General features: G+C 38.8%; 1 pseudogene; it reads left to right on the forward strand.

Moving 5' to 3' along the window:
* Nucleotides 1-146: 146 nt before the first annotated feature.
* LOC113343313 lies at nt 147-6,563 on the forward strand (annotated as a pseudogene).
* Nucleotides 6,564-14,131: the final 7,568 nt, after the last annotated feature.

Here is a 14,131-nt window from a genome sequence, read left to right on the forward strand (position 1 = left end):
TAACCCAAATGTGGGTTGCATTTAGTCACTGCCTTATAAAATAATTGTTTTGTTTCATATGGATTTGATAGCCGAGAGTAATTTGTTGGCCCTCGTAGCAGCCATTGAAAAAATCGATTTAGTTCCCATTGCTGCCAAACAATAGAAATGGCACCACGTGACGGGATGTTGCAACTGCTACATATAATATAGTCGGTTCCAATTGCTGTCAAATCGGTCGTTAATGGAGCATCTTATAATGGACACCATCAACATCAGTCTGAGCCCCATATTTTATTTTCGAAAAGAATGAAAAGTAGAGGGAGAGAGCATCAGAACAATCAAAAGTTGGAACATTTTTCAAATGGGAAGTGATATAGCAGATAAAGTGGAAAAATAGTAGAAAAAAAATAAAAGTTGTAAGACTGAAGTTTAAAGAAATGGTTAAGTCTGGAATTTGGTTTGCACCCATTATCTCTAAAATCTATGTAAGATTTCATATTCCCAATCCCATTATCATCACAAAAAGAAAGAAGAAAAAAGAAATAATGGTCAGCATTTCCATCTTTCAAGTTGCACATATTATGTTTGTTCATTTGACTCAAAAAACGCTGTTTTTCAGCCATGGGGTTTCATTTTTATTTTATTTATATCAATCTTTAGAAGTAGTTTCACCATCCGTTTGTATGGAGAAGAGTTAGTTGTTCAACATTACTTCATTAAATGAGCATAGTGTTCGTTGACATCCCCTGGTCGAGTTAGAGAAACAGCATGATGGATAGTGTTTGGGGTGTGTTTTGCGGAGATACTGAATCTTCATATATCAATGGAGGAAAGGCATGTAGTTTTGCGTCTCTATCCTTTACTTATCCCTTCTCTTGTGAGCGCAATGGCATTATCATTTGTTTTTGTATATTGTTGTTACTTATGTTCTTGTTAACCATAACTTCCAAGGCCGTGTCATCAAGGACTGCTGAATTTGTAGCCTGTATCCATCGATATACTCCTTTGGAAGTTTATTCCGCTCTTTATAACGGTGGTGTTGGATTGGTTTACTTGGGTTTGGGAATTTGGATTATTGAAGATTGTTTGATCAGTAAACAGAGGAATGTGTTACCTTTACATCGGTGGCTGGTAGTGTTATTTCAGGGGTTCACGTGGTTGCTTCTAAGTTTAACTTTCAGCTTACGGGGATGGAAATTCTCGAAAGACATTTTGAGGCTTTGCTGTACAGTAACATGTCTGGTTGGGGGGATTCTTTGTTTTTCATCGCTGTTGGTCGTTGTTAGCTACCGAACAGTTTCAGTTAACATTATCTTGGATAGTCTATCCTTACCCGGAGCAATTCTTCTGTTATTATGCACTTCGGAAAGATATAAATTGGAAGATATTAACAGTAGCGACTTTCTTTATACTCCTTTGAGTGGTGAATCTAATGTTCATGCTGAAACGAATACAGATAACCGGATAAGTGAAACTCCCTTTGCCGAAGCAGGGTTGCTTAGTAAGGCGACATTTTGGTGGTTGAATCCATTGTTGATGAAAGGCAAGTCGCAAACCCTCAGCAATGAGGATATACCACAATTACGAAAGGTAGATCGAGTGGAGAGTTCTTACTTAATGTTTACAGAGAATTTGAATAAACAAAAACAACTTTGTGCGTCGAAACCACCATCAGTTTTATGGGCAATAGTTTGGTGTTACTGGAAACAGATCTTAATATCTGGGTTCTTTGCATTGGTCAAAATAGTCACTCTTTTTGCTGGACCTCTTCTTATTAAAGCCTTCATTGAAGTCGCAGAAGGTAAACAAGCTTTCAAATACGAGGGTTATGTGCTGGCTGTATCACTGTTCATCTCAAAGTGCATAGAGTCATTGGCACAAAGGCAATGGTACTTCCATAGTAGATTAATAGGCGTCCAAGTTAGGTCTCTTCTCTCAGCTGCTATCTACAAAAAGCAATTGAGGCTTTCTAGTGCTGCTAAGTTGGTGCATTCCTCTGGTGAGATCACCAACTATGTCACTGTTGACGCGTATAGAATAGGTGAATTCCATATTGGTTTCATCATATATGGACAACATGTCTCCAACTTTGTATTGCTTTAGTCGTTCTTGTTCAGGCTGTAGGTCTAGCAACACTTGCAGCATTTGTTGTTATAATACTGACTGTATTATGCAATACTCCCTTGGCCAAACTTCAACATGAATTTCAGAGTAAGCTCATGGTTGCACAAGATCAGATGGTGAAGGCTATGTCAGAAGCTATCATGAACATGAAGGTGCTGAAGATGTATGCATGGGAAACACATTTCAAGGGTGTTATTGAGAAGTTGAGGGAAGAGGAAATCAGGTGGGTGTCACTAGTCCAACTCCGGAGAGCATATAATAGTCTTCTCTTTTGGTCATCTCATGTATTGGTTTCGGCGGCTACTTTTGGGGAATGTTACTTTCTTGGTATACCTCTTTATGCTAGTAATGCGTTCACCTTCCTAGCGACTTTACGTCTTTTTCAGGATCCTGTTAGAATGATCCCTGAAATCATAGGAGTAGTAATTCAAGCAAAAGTTGCGTTTGCACGGATTGTGAAATTCCTTGGAGCACCGGAGATACAGATTGGAAATGCCAGGCAAAAGAAAAATACAGGGCCATTTAAGCCTGCCATTTTTATCGAGTCGGGTAACTTTTCATGGGAAGAGAATCCATTAAAGCCTATGTTAAGCAATATAAATTTAGAGGTCAAACCCGGTGAGAAGGTTGCTATCTGCGGTGAGGTTGGTACAGGAAAATCAACTTTGCTAGCAGCAATTCTTGGAGAGGTTCCGAATGTTGGGGGAATGGTTAGCCTTTTTACTAACACTCATTTTCTTTCTTTGTTTGCTCAGAATGCCATATTTGTCTAATTTATTACATTAAATTGACAGTCATAAATAACTAATGTTGTTCATTTCTCTCCCTTATTTCACAGTTTCAAGTGTATGGGAAAATTGCATATGTTTCTCAGTCAGCGTGGATCCAGTCAGAAAGTATACAAGATAATATTCTTTTCGGATGCACTATGGATAATAAAAGATACCAAGAAACATTACAGAAGTGTTCACTTTTACAGGACCTTGAAATACTTCCTTTTGGTGATCTAACTGAAATTGGAGAAAGAGGAGTTAATTTGAGTGGTGGTCAAAAGCAGCGTATCCAACTTGCTCGTGCACTGTATCAGGATGCTGATATATATCTCATGGATGATCCGTTTAGCGCAGTAGATGCTCATACTACTACAAGCCTGTTTAACGTGAGCTTACGATTCATTTTTCATGATAACGAGAAATTAAAGGTAATAACATTTTTCTTTTAAATTGGTTTGTACAGGACTACCTAATGGGAGCTCTATCATCAAAGACAGTCTTACTTGTGACACATCAAGTCGACCTCCTTCCAACATTTGATTCTATTTTGGTTAGATAACAGTTTTGATCCTTACATCTTCGTTATCATTTCTTTGTCTGGCAATTTTAGTTTCATTACAGCTCATGTTTTTGTTTTTGATGGAAACTGCAGCTGATGTCAGATGGGCAAATCTTATGTGCAGCTCCTTATCATATGTTGTTAGCCTCTTGTCAAGGATTTCGTGAACTTGTTACTGCACATAATGATGCAGCTGGTTCTGACAGGACTGCTGAAGTATCCTCTTCTCTGAGTTATGAAACCTGTTCAGAAGAGATTACGAGCAGTCATCGTGAGAAATCATTGAAACAACTTGTTGGTCCCCAGTTAATTAAGCTCGAGGAGAAAGAAATCGGAGATAGTCTGAAACCTTACATACAGTATCTGAACCAGAACAGAGGTTTCATCTACTTCTTTTTAGCAATTCTCAGTCACCTCATGTTTGTGGGTGTCCAAATACTACAAAATTCTTGGATGGCAGCTAATGTTCAGAACCCACATGTAACCAAACTACGACTGATCGTTGTTTACCTACTTGTAGGATGTAGCGCAATACTAGTTTTACTTGTTAGGATTTTTTCAACAGTCTCTTTGGGTCTCCAGTCATCAAAGTCTTTCTTTTCTCAGTTATTGAACTCCCTTTTCCATGCACCAATGTCTTTCTATGACTCCACGCCTCTGGGAAGGATACTGAGCCGGGTGAGAGTCAATTGAAGTTGGAATTAAATATAAAATTTTGCCAAGAAGTATGTGATTAGTGAGTACTCATGTTTCTGTCTTAAATAGGTGTCTTCTGATTTGAGTATTCTAGACCTTGACGTTCCATTTGGTGTAGTAGTTGCTGTTAGTTCAACCTCTACTGTATATGCTAATCTTGGCGTATTGGCCGTTATAACTTGGCAGCTGTTGTTCGTCTCTGCACCCATGCTATTCCTGGCAGTCTGTTTACAGGTAAAGTAGAAGTTTGTTCTGTTAAATTTGAAACTTCCTCAATTTATCCACTATTTAACTTTCTCGTCGTGTATTTTTACTCATAGAAATACTACTTTGCTTCGGCAAAAGAGTTCATGCGAATCAACGGAACAACAAAGTCTATGATTGCAAACCATCTTGCCGAATCCGTAGCAGGAGCAATGACGATCAGAGCATTTCAGGTCGAAGATAGATTCTTTGCTGAGAATCTGGATCTTTTAGACAAAAACTCCAGTCCTCTTTTCCACACTATTTCAGCAAATGAGTGGTTGATCCAGCGTTTGGAAATACTGGGTGCAGTTGTCATTTCCTCCTCAGTGCTTGTGATGGTTTCTCTTCCTCCGGGAACCTTTAGTTCTGGTAATTGATAGTTTTCTTTCATTATTACCACATCCATACTACTATACTATCTGTACATGGTCCATCTTATGTGATTTGATGTTGGTGAAAAAGTAAAATCCGATGAAACACTTGATTACTCTTCATTTTTTTGCAGGATTTGTTGGAATGGCTTTGTCGTACGCTCTTGCATTAAATCTCGGTCTTGTTTTGTCTATACAAAACCAGTGCACAGTAGCAAATTACATCGTCTCTGTAGAAAGGCTAAACCAATACATGCATATTCCTAGCGAAGCCCCAAAAATCGAAGAAGGGGACCAGCGTTTTCCAAGTTGGCCAGCTCTAGGTATGGTGGAGTTCCATGATTTGAAGGTAAATCTTTTGAAATTTGTATATGAATTTGCCATGCATGCTCAACTGATATATTAATATAATGAAGAAACCGTCTCGAGCAGGTTAGATATAGGCCCGATACTCCGCTTGTTCTTAATGGGATCAGTTTTAAAATTGAAGGAGGGCACAAGATTGGGATTGTTGGCAGGACTGGCTGTGGCAAGACAACTCTTGTTAGTGCACTGTTTCGCCTGGTTGAGCCAGTGGGTGGAAAAATTATTGTAGATGGCGTCGACATCTCCACAATCGGACTCCATGATCTGAGATCACGCCTAGGGATCATACCTCAGGAGCCTACTCTTTTCAATGGAACCGTGAGATACAACTTGGATCCTCTATCTCGATACACTGACCAGGAATTGTGGAAGGTATACTTTTTAGCTGGACTTAAGTCACCAATTTTCTAATCGTTAATTGTAGTTGTTAACATCCATTAATATTAATTGCAGTCACTGACAAGTACCCTGTTTCATGCATTCTTTAAAGGTTCTTCAGAAGTGTCAGCTCGAAGAAGCAGTGCAAGAGAAAGGAGGTGGACTGGATTCTCTAGGTAGTCTTTTTATTACTGCATGTCGTTCCCCTGTTATATAAAGAGTATTTTTGATATATCAAATTGACTTTGCTTGCAGTTGCAGATGATGGATCTAACTGGAGCATGGGACAACGGCAACTATTCTGTTTGGGTCGCTCTCTGTTGAGGAGAAGCCGAATACTAGTACTTGATGAAGCCACAGCCTTTACTGACAATGCAACAGACTCGACTCTGCAGAAAATCATAAGGGTGGAATTCACACACTGCACTGTGATTACAGTTGCCCACAGGATTCCAACTGTGATGGACTGCACCATGGTGCTTGCCCTCAACGATGGTAATTAATTCTTTTTTTCATATTTTCCTTAAACCCGTATGCATCCTGAAAATTAAACCCAGTTCTTATCATCTTAGAGAAAGTGCACATCTTCAAATGCAAAGTTGTTGAATTTTCTTATTAGGGAACCTAGTGGAGTATGACGAACCGGGGAAATTGATGAATATAGAGGGATCCCTGTTTGCGAAGCTTGTCAAGGAATATTGGTCTTACAACTCTGCAGGTTAGAAAATCCAAAGAAGTGCCCGGTTGTAGAAATGAAAGCTGAGTAATATTTCTTGAAGTGGAATTACGAAAACCTTAAACTGCAATATACTGCTCTGGTTAGACTGAAGTGAATTGTGGAACCCCCAAAATTCTAATCTTGCTTCTGATGAATACATTTACCACCAAATAGAGCTGTATTTTTCTTTTTCTTCCGTCTAATTTTGCTTCTGATCAATACATTCTGTTGACAAGGTCTTACAGTTACTGATTTTAGTTTTCTGGTCACACAAATGTTTTATCATTGTTGACTTTGTCAATCATGGATATTTACTCGTCCAATAATGTACTAGTATAAAAACATTTAGTTCACATCGTCTTACACGATTATTGCCAACTAGTATTCGACCATGAAAAAGTGAAATCTCATTTTAAGTTGCCCATGTGGGCATGCGTGTCTCATCCTTATGATCGTACAAGGGTTGCCAAGGCAATCATACAAGCAGCTACCAAAAAGGACACACATACCTCAACATGGGAGGCTTTGTTCGGGGAATTGTGTAAGTAGGTTAACGGGAAGAAGTTTTTACTTGTGCTAGATGATGTGTGGACTAATGATCCTAACAATTTGAAGGAACTAACACATTTACTCGATCTAGGTGATCAAGGAAGTCGCTTTTTAGTTACTACCCGAAATGAAAGTGTTGCATCAGCGTTAAACTCTTACAAATATATATTGCAAGGTTTAAGTTCTGATCAGAGCAGGTCATTCCCAAATTGGATGGGGGATGTAAAAGCCTTAACGAATCTACGCCATCTGTAGGGAATTGCGGGCGTTAGGACTGCTAACATCTCTCGAAGAACTCGTGATATTGGGTCTAAGCAATTTACAGCATATTGGAGTTGAGATCTATGGTGGTGGTCAATGCGCAACAGAAGTGGCATTTCCAGTTAACTTTGGAAATGGATGGAACTGAAAACTTGAAAGTATGGGAATTTGGTAATGGAGAAGTACAAGTTGGTGAGATGATGCCTCGAGTTACAAGCATCGAACTCGACGGGTGTGCGAACCTAATTGCATCGCCAGCTCTGTATTAACTTCAGGCTATTGAAACTCTGGAAATAAAAAGGTGCTCAGAATATTGCGCAGAATTGAAAGCATTGAGATTTATGGCCAAATCTTTGCCGTCCGTAAAAACAGTCAGAAATTGAAGTTATGGGCTAATCTTGACAAGTCTTTTAAGTACAAAACCTCACCAAACTTGAATGGTTGGAGATATATAATACTAGCGGAATGCATGAAGGAGGGGACTGGAGTTTTCAATCCCACATCCCCGACATCCGGATTAATTACATGAAGATCGACCCGTTAACATACTAAACTTCATCGTCAAATCCAATCTCGCTTCTCCACTGAGGTTAGTTTGGATTTGTAATTTATATTCAGTTTTTTATGTTCCTATGTCTGTCGTGCAAAATGGGAGTGTTTGGTTTTAACTAATAACTGAACATATATTTGTGTCGCATGTACAGAGAGGAATTGAACCGGCGGTAGCGCAACGCCGGTTGTGATGTAGCTGCTGGGAAAGACTCGGAGATGGATGATCATGAAATTGTTAGTTATTGATTACTAATTAATTATTTCCTAAAGTTAGCCGTGGTTATTTAGGGAAGGGGTTCCTAAACCGGTTAGAATTCTTGGTGGCCAAGTTTGTAACCTATATAAATAGGTAGTTAGGCCTTGTAGAATTTGTGCATTGTGTAAAAAACGATTAAGAGATCGGTGAGAGATTTCTTGTATAGCTTTTAGGGCTAAAGCTAGGATTTCGTTGTGAGAGCATATTGGTGAGGAACAAGAGACAAGGTTATCGTCTCGGATAATTGTTGCGGTGTAACCAAGGGTTTGCTGGGATTCACACGACGCTGTAATCGTTTTTCTTCATAGTGGATTTGAGTTGGTGCGGCTCAAAGTGGACGTAGACAATATATACAAGTTGTATGTATTTGTCGAACCACTATAAATCTTGTGTCTTGTGAGTTGATTTATATTTCTCGTATTATTATGGTTGCTTGTGCTTGGTTTACTTATTATTCATCATAATATCTCAAGATCCGTTATTCCGCGGTTGTCAGTGATTATTCCCTAAGAAAATCCTGACAACTGGTATCAGAGCTCGGGTTAGAGCTTTAGGGTTTATCGTAGTACGATTGGAGTGGGAGTTATGGGTGATAATAACGAAATTACGGTAGCTAGGGTTAAAGTTTTTAATGGGAAGAACTTTGCGTTTTGGAAGTCTCAGATGGAAGACTACCTATATGAGAAATACATTGTTGATCCATTGGGCGGAGTTGCGAAAAAGGGAGCACGCAAAGACGATGAATGGACAACTCTTGATCGCAAGTGTGTAGCCGTGATCCGTAGATGTCTAACGGAGGAAGTCTACAATAACGTACAAGAGGAAACTAGTACGAATGATCTTATGGATAAACTTGAAAAGTTGTATCAAAAGTCATCAGCCTCGGGAAAGATTATGTTGTGTGAACAATTATTTAATCAGAAGATGCAAGAAGGAGAAGCGATTTCAGCACATCTTGGGAAGTTTAAATCAATTATTTTTCAGCTTTCAAAAGTTAGTATTACTTTTGATGATGAAGTTCAAGCTTTACAGTTGTTGTCGTCATTACCAAATAGCTGGGAGACTGCAAGGACAATCATTAGCAATTCCGCAGGGAGCGAGAAGTTGAAGCTTAATGATGTGCAACAAAGGTTAATTGCTGAAGAGGAGAGAAGAATAGAACAAGTTTATGTTTCTAGTTCTTCAAGCTCGGCCTTAAGTATGCATGAAGAAGATAGAGGCAGGAGTTCAAATAGGAACAAAAACAACAACAAATCCAGATGGAAGTCTAGAGGGAATTCTAGGGGAGATCTCAATCTCGACCTAGAGGTGTTGTTGAGTGTTGGGCGTGTAAGAAAGTAGGACACTTCAAGCGCGATTGTCCGGGAATGGTGGAAACAAAGGTAATCAAGAAGAGGTTAACGTAGTTGCAGCTGCGGAAACGGTGAAGGTCCTTGTTGATAACAAGAAGTTGATTACGGAAGGTTTTATACTACTCTCTGAGGACAAGCAAGATGAGCCTTGGATTATAGACTCGGGAGCTTCTTTCCATGCAACGGGTGATAAGAGTATTATGATCTCTTATAAAGAAGGATACTATGGCCAAGTATTCTTAGGTGACGGTGAAGCATGCGACATCATCGGTTTGGGTGATGTGATCTTGAAAGTCAATGGTTCGACATGGAAATTGAAGGATGTACGACACGTTCCAAATTTGAAGAAGAACTTGGTGTCTGTGGGCCAAGTTTGTGATGATGACTATGAAGTTGTGTTAACGAAACACAATTGGAAAGTGAAGAAAGGAGTTATGGTATTAGCTCGTGGATTTAGAGTCGGTACTCTATACCGGACTTCAGATGAAACTACTTTAGTAGTGGTGAAGACACTAACTTATGGCATAGAAGATTAGGGCACATGAGTCAGAAGAACATGAAGATTCTATGTTCGGGAGGATATCTACCTAAGGTGAAGTCTGTTGATATGGGTTTTTGTGAAGACTGTGTTCTTGGAAAGCAAAAACGAGTTAGTTTCAGCAGAGGAGGAAGAGACTTGAGAAGTGCAAAACTTGATTTGGTTCACATGGATGTATGGGGACCAATTGATGTTGCATCTCACAACGGGTTCCAGTATTATGTCACCTTTATTGATGATCATTCAAGGAAGGTGTGGCTTTACTTCATGAAGAATAAGTTCGAGGTGTATGAAGTGTTTAAGAAGTGGAAAGCTTTGGTTGAAATAGAAACTGGTCTGAAGTTGAAGTGTCTAAGGTCAGACAACGGTGGTGAGTATGATAAAACAGAATTCTTACAGTTATGTGCTACAAATGGAATTCTTTTGGAGAGGACAGTTCCAAGGACACCACAGGAGAATGGAGTAGCAGAACGTATGAATTGGACATTGAATGCACGTGCAAGGTGCATGAGGTTGCAGTCGGGTTTTCCAGAGACATTCTGGGCACATGCAACAGAGACGGCTGCTTATCTAATTAACAGGACACCTAGTAGTCCATTAGATATGAAGATACTAGAGGAGGTTTGGACTGGCAAAAAGGTAAATCTTTCCTATTTGAAAGTTTTTGGTTGTGTTGGTTATGTTCATCTTAGTCCGTTGAGAGGTCTAAGATAGGTGCTCAAGCAAAGAAGTATATATTCCTTGGTTATGAAATTGACGCTTTTGGGTATAAACTTTGGGACTATGAGGGTCACAAAGTTATTAGAAGTAGAAATGTCACTTTTAATGAGAATGAGCTGTACAAGGACAGGAATACAACACAAGTTGAAGATGTCAGGTCAAGCAACGTCGATAAGGAGTTGTATATCGATATTGATGATGTTTCTGGAAGAAGTGTGGAACAAGAAGAGCATGATGTTGCTGATGGCAGAGAAGTACAAGTTGAAGAGACTTCTACTGCAGTGGGAGTTATTCCTACAGTTTCACAAGAAGTACGAAGATCGTCAAGAACTCCTAAACCAAACCCAAGGTATGCTTTGAATTATCTATTACTTACGGATGGAGGCGAACCTGAAGATATTAAGGAAGCACTAGCGGTTGATGATTCAATCAAGTGGCAACTTGCTATGGAGGATGAGATAAATTCACTTGATGAGAATGACACTTGGGTGTTAGTAAAATTACCAAGAGGTAAGAAGGCATTGCATAACAAGTGGGTTTATCGGATGAAATCTGAAGCAAATGGAGAAATTCGCTACAAGGCGAGGTTAGTTGTGAAATGTTTTCAGCAAAAACCCGGTGTTGATTACAACGAGATATTTTCTCCAGTTGTGAAGATGACTACTATTCGAGTAGTGTTAAGTCTAGTGGCTTCTGAAGATCTCTATCTTGAACAGTTGGATGTAAAGACAGCTTTTCTTCATGGTGACCTAGATGAAGAAATTTACATGAAGCAGCCAGAAGGATTCATAGTAAAAGGCAAGGAAGAGATGGTGTGAAAGCTAAAGAAGAGTTTGTATGGTTTAAAACAAGCCCCGAGACAGTGGTATAAGAAGTTTGATAACTTCATGCATAGAAGTGGTTAGTCACGGTGTAATGCAGATCATTGTTGTTACTTCAAAAGGAATGGTTCTGACTACATCATATTACTACTGTATGTGGATGATATGTTGGTTGCCGGAACATCTCTACAAGAAGTTGAGAATTTGAAGAAACAATTAGCAAGTGAGTTTGCTATGAAAGATCTTGGTGAAGAAAAGCAGATTCTTGGTATGAGGATCATAAGAGACAGATCTAAGGGTGTACTTATGCTTAGTCAGGCTGAATATATTGAACGATTGTTGTAAAGATTCAATATGGAGAATGTTAAACCAGTTAGTTCTCCACTTGGAAGTCAAATTCGTCTTTCAAGTATGCAGTGTGCGAAGACAGATGAAGAAAAGTAGTACATGTCTAACGTACCATATTCTTCGGCTATTGGGAGTCTAATGTATGCTATGGTGTGCACGAGACCGGATATTGCACATGCAGTGGGAGTAGTGAGTAGATATGCAAGCAACCCAGGAAAACAACATTGGGAAGTTGTGAAGTGGATTCTCAGATATTTGAGAGGTAACACAAACGTACCATTGTGCTATGGAAAAGGTGGTTCTATTTTGAGGGGTTATGTGGATGCAGACTTCGTAGGTGATGTAGATAAAAGGCGAAGTACGACCGATTATGTTTATACTATGGTGTCAGCTGCAGTGAGTTGGAACTCAAGGTTACAGAAGTTGGTGACATTGTCTACTACGGAAGCGGAGTACGTAGCGGTGACGGAAGCGAGCAAGGAGACGATTTGGTTACAAGGATTATTAGCTGAGTTGGGCAAGGAACAAGGAGATAATGTTCTGTTTAGCGACAGTCAAAGTGCTATACATTTAGCCAAGAACTCAGCCTATCATGCTAGGACGAAGCATATAGATATCTGTTATCATTTCATTCGGTATCTCTAAGAAGAATAAGAGTTGAAGCTCGAGAAGATTCTTGGTTCGAAGAATCCGGCGGATATGTTTACCAAGGGAGTTACATCAGACAAGCTAAAGCTCTGCAACGCTTTAGTTGATCTCTCAGAATGAGGATCTGGGAGGGGAGACGCACTAACAAGGAAGATTTTTTAGCACCGTCAATCCAAAGTTGAAGAATGGAAGACAATCAATAAGTCTTCAAAGTCGGAGATTGTTAGTTATTGAAGACTAATTAATTATTTCCTAAAGTTAGTCGTGGTTATTTAGGGAAGGGGTTTCCTAAACCGGTTAGAATTCTTGGTGGCCAAGTTTGTAACCTATATAAATAGGTAGTTAGGCCTTGTATAATTTGTGCTTTGTGTAGAAAACGATCAAGAGATCGGTGAGAGATTTCTTGTATAGCTTTTAGGGATAAAGCTAGGATTTCGTTGTGAGAGCATATTGGTGAGGAACAAGAGACAAGGTTATCGTCTCGGACAATTGTTGCGGTGTAACCAAGGGTTTGTTGGGATTCACACGACGCTGTAATCGTTTTCTTCATAGTGGATTTGAGTTGGTGCGGCTCAAAGTGGACGTAGACAATATATACAAGTTGTATGTATTGGTCGAACCACTATAAATCTTGTGTCTTATGAGTTGATTTATCTTTCTCGTATTATTATGGTTTCTTGTGCTTGGTTTACTTATTATTCATCATAATATCTCAAGATCCGTTATTCCTCGGTTGTCAGTGATTATTCCCTAAGAAAATCCTGACAGAAATTAAGTGCTCATTGGTGTAGGCTAAGGTGAGATATTGACTTGGGAAAACAGATGAACTCTGAAGCTTAAGTTGTTGGTGTATTGGGCTTGTTACCTTATGTTTACGAATTGTTGATTTCATAAGTGAAAACTATTTATGAAACCTGTTTTGAGGCATACTAGGTAATGACAAAATAGAGTCATTATGTGGTAATAAAATCAATAACCCCTTATCCATCATGTTTTTATCATGACAATAATGTCTTATTTCATTAGTATTAATGATAGTAATTAGAATCTAATGTTAATGATTAGTAGTTAATGATGATTGGCGGTTAATGTCAATGATTATATAGTCTTAGTTTCAAAGTTTTTTTTTTAGAGAGAGATAGTTAGGTTAGGGTTTGTTAAAAAAGAAGAATAAGAAATTAGGCTTTTGAGATTTGCTAAACTTATACTCCCTCCCTCAGTTCCTTTTTAATAGGCTGGTTTTGTTTTTAGAGAAATTTAAGGAAATTAAGAGAACTAATCATTGAAAATGGTCCTCATGACACTTGTCAATAAAAGAAGTGAAGTGAAATGGTCCCCATGACACTTGTCAGCCTAAGAAGTAAAGTGAAATGGTCCACATGACACTTATCATCAAAAGAAGTTAAGAGAAAAGTGGTCCCAGAAAATTAAAGTAACATTTGACTTTCCCAATTAGGAAACCAGCCTATTTTTTTGAAACATTTATTTATAGAAACCAGCCTATTAAAAAGGAATGGAGGGAGTAGGTAATTAAGGTTTGTTAATACAAAGGTAAACTTCTAAACGAGGTTTAATGTCCTTTCTATAAGTTGAATTTGTCAAAAAATTGAATTTTTAGATGGCTAGATCTACTGACCAGATAAACGGTTCGGCTGATAACTTGTCAGCTGAGCCTATGTTTCTAAAAATGTATCTAAGTTCGGCTGACAACTTGTCAGCCGAACTTCACTCTGTAACTGACGACTTTAGGTTCGGCTGATTCGAATAAAAAATTGAACAGCCGAACTAAGTGTGTTTTTTTAACAAAGTTAAGTTCGACTATCATTTTCATGTTTAATTATCAGCCGAACTGTTCTTCTGAAACATTAAAAAA

The sequence above is a fragment of the Papaver somniferum genome, unplaced genomic scaffold, assembly GCF_003573695.1.
Source record: "Papaver somniferum cultivar HN1 unplaced genomic scaffold, ASM357369v1 unplaced-scaffold_57, whole genome shotgun sequence".
Classification (NCBI taxonomy): Eukaryota; Viridiplantae; Streptophyta; class Magnoliopsida; order Ranunculales; family Papaveraceae; genus Papaver; species Papaver somniferum.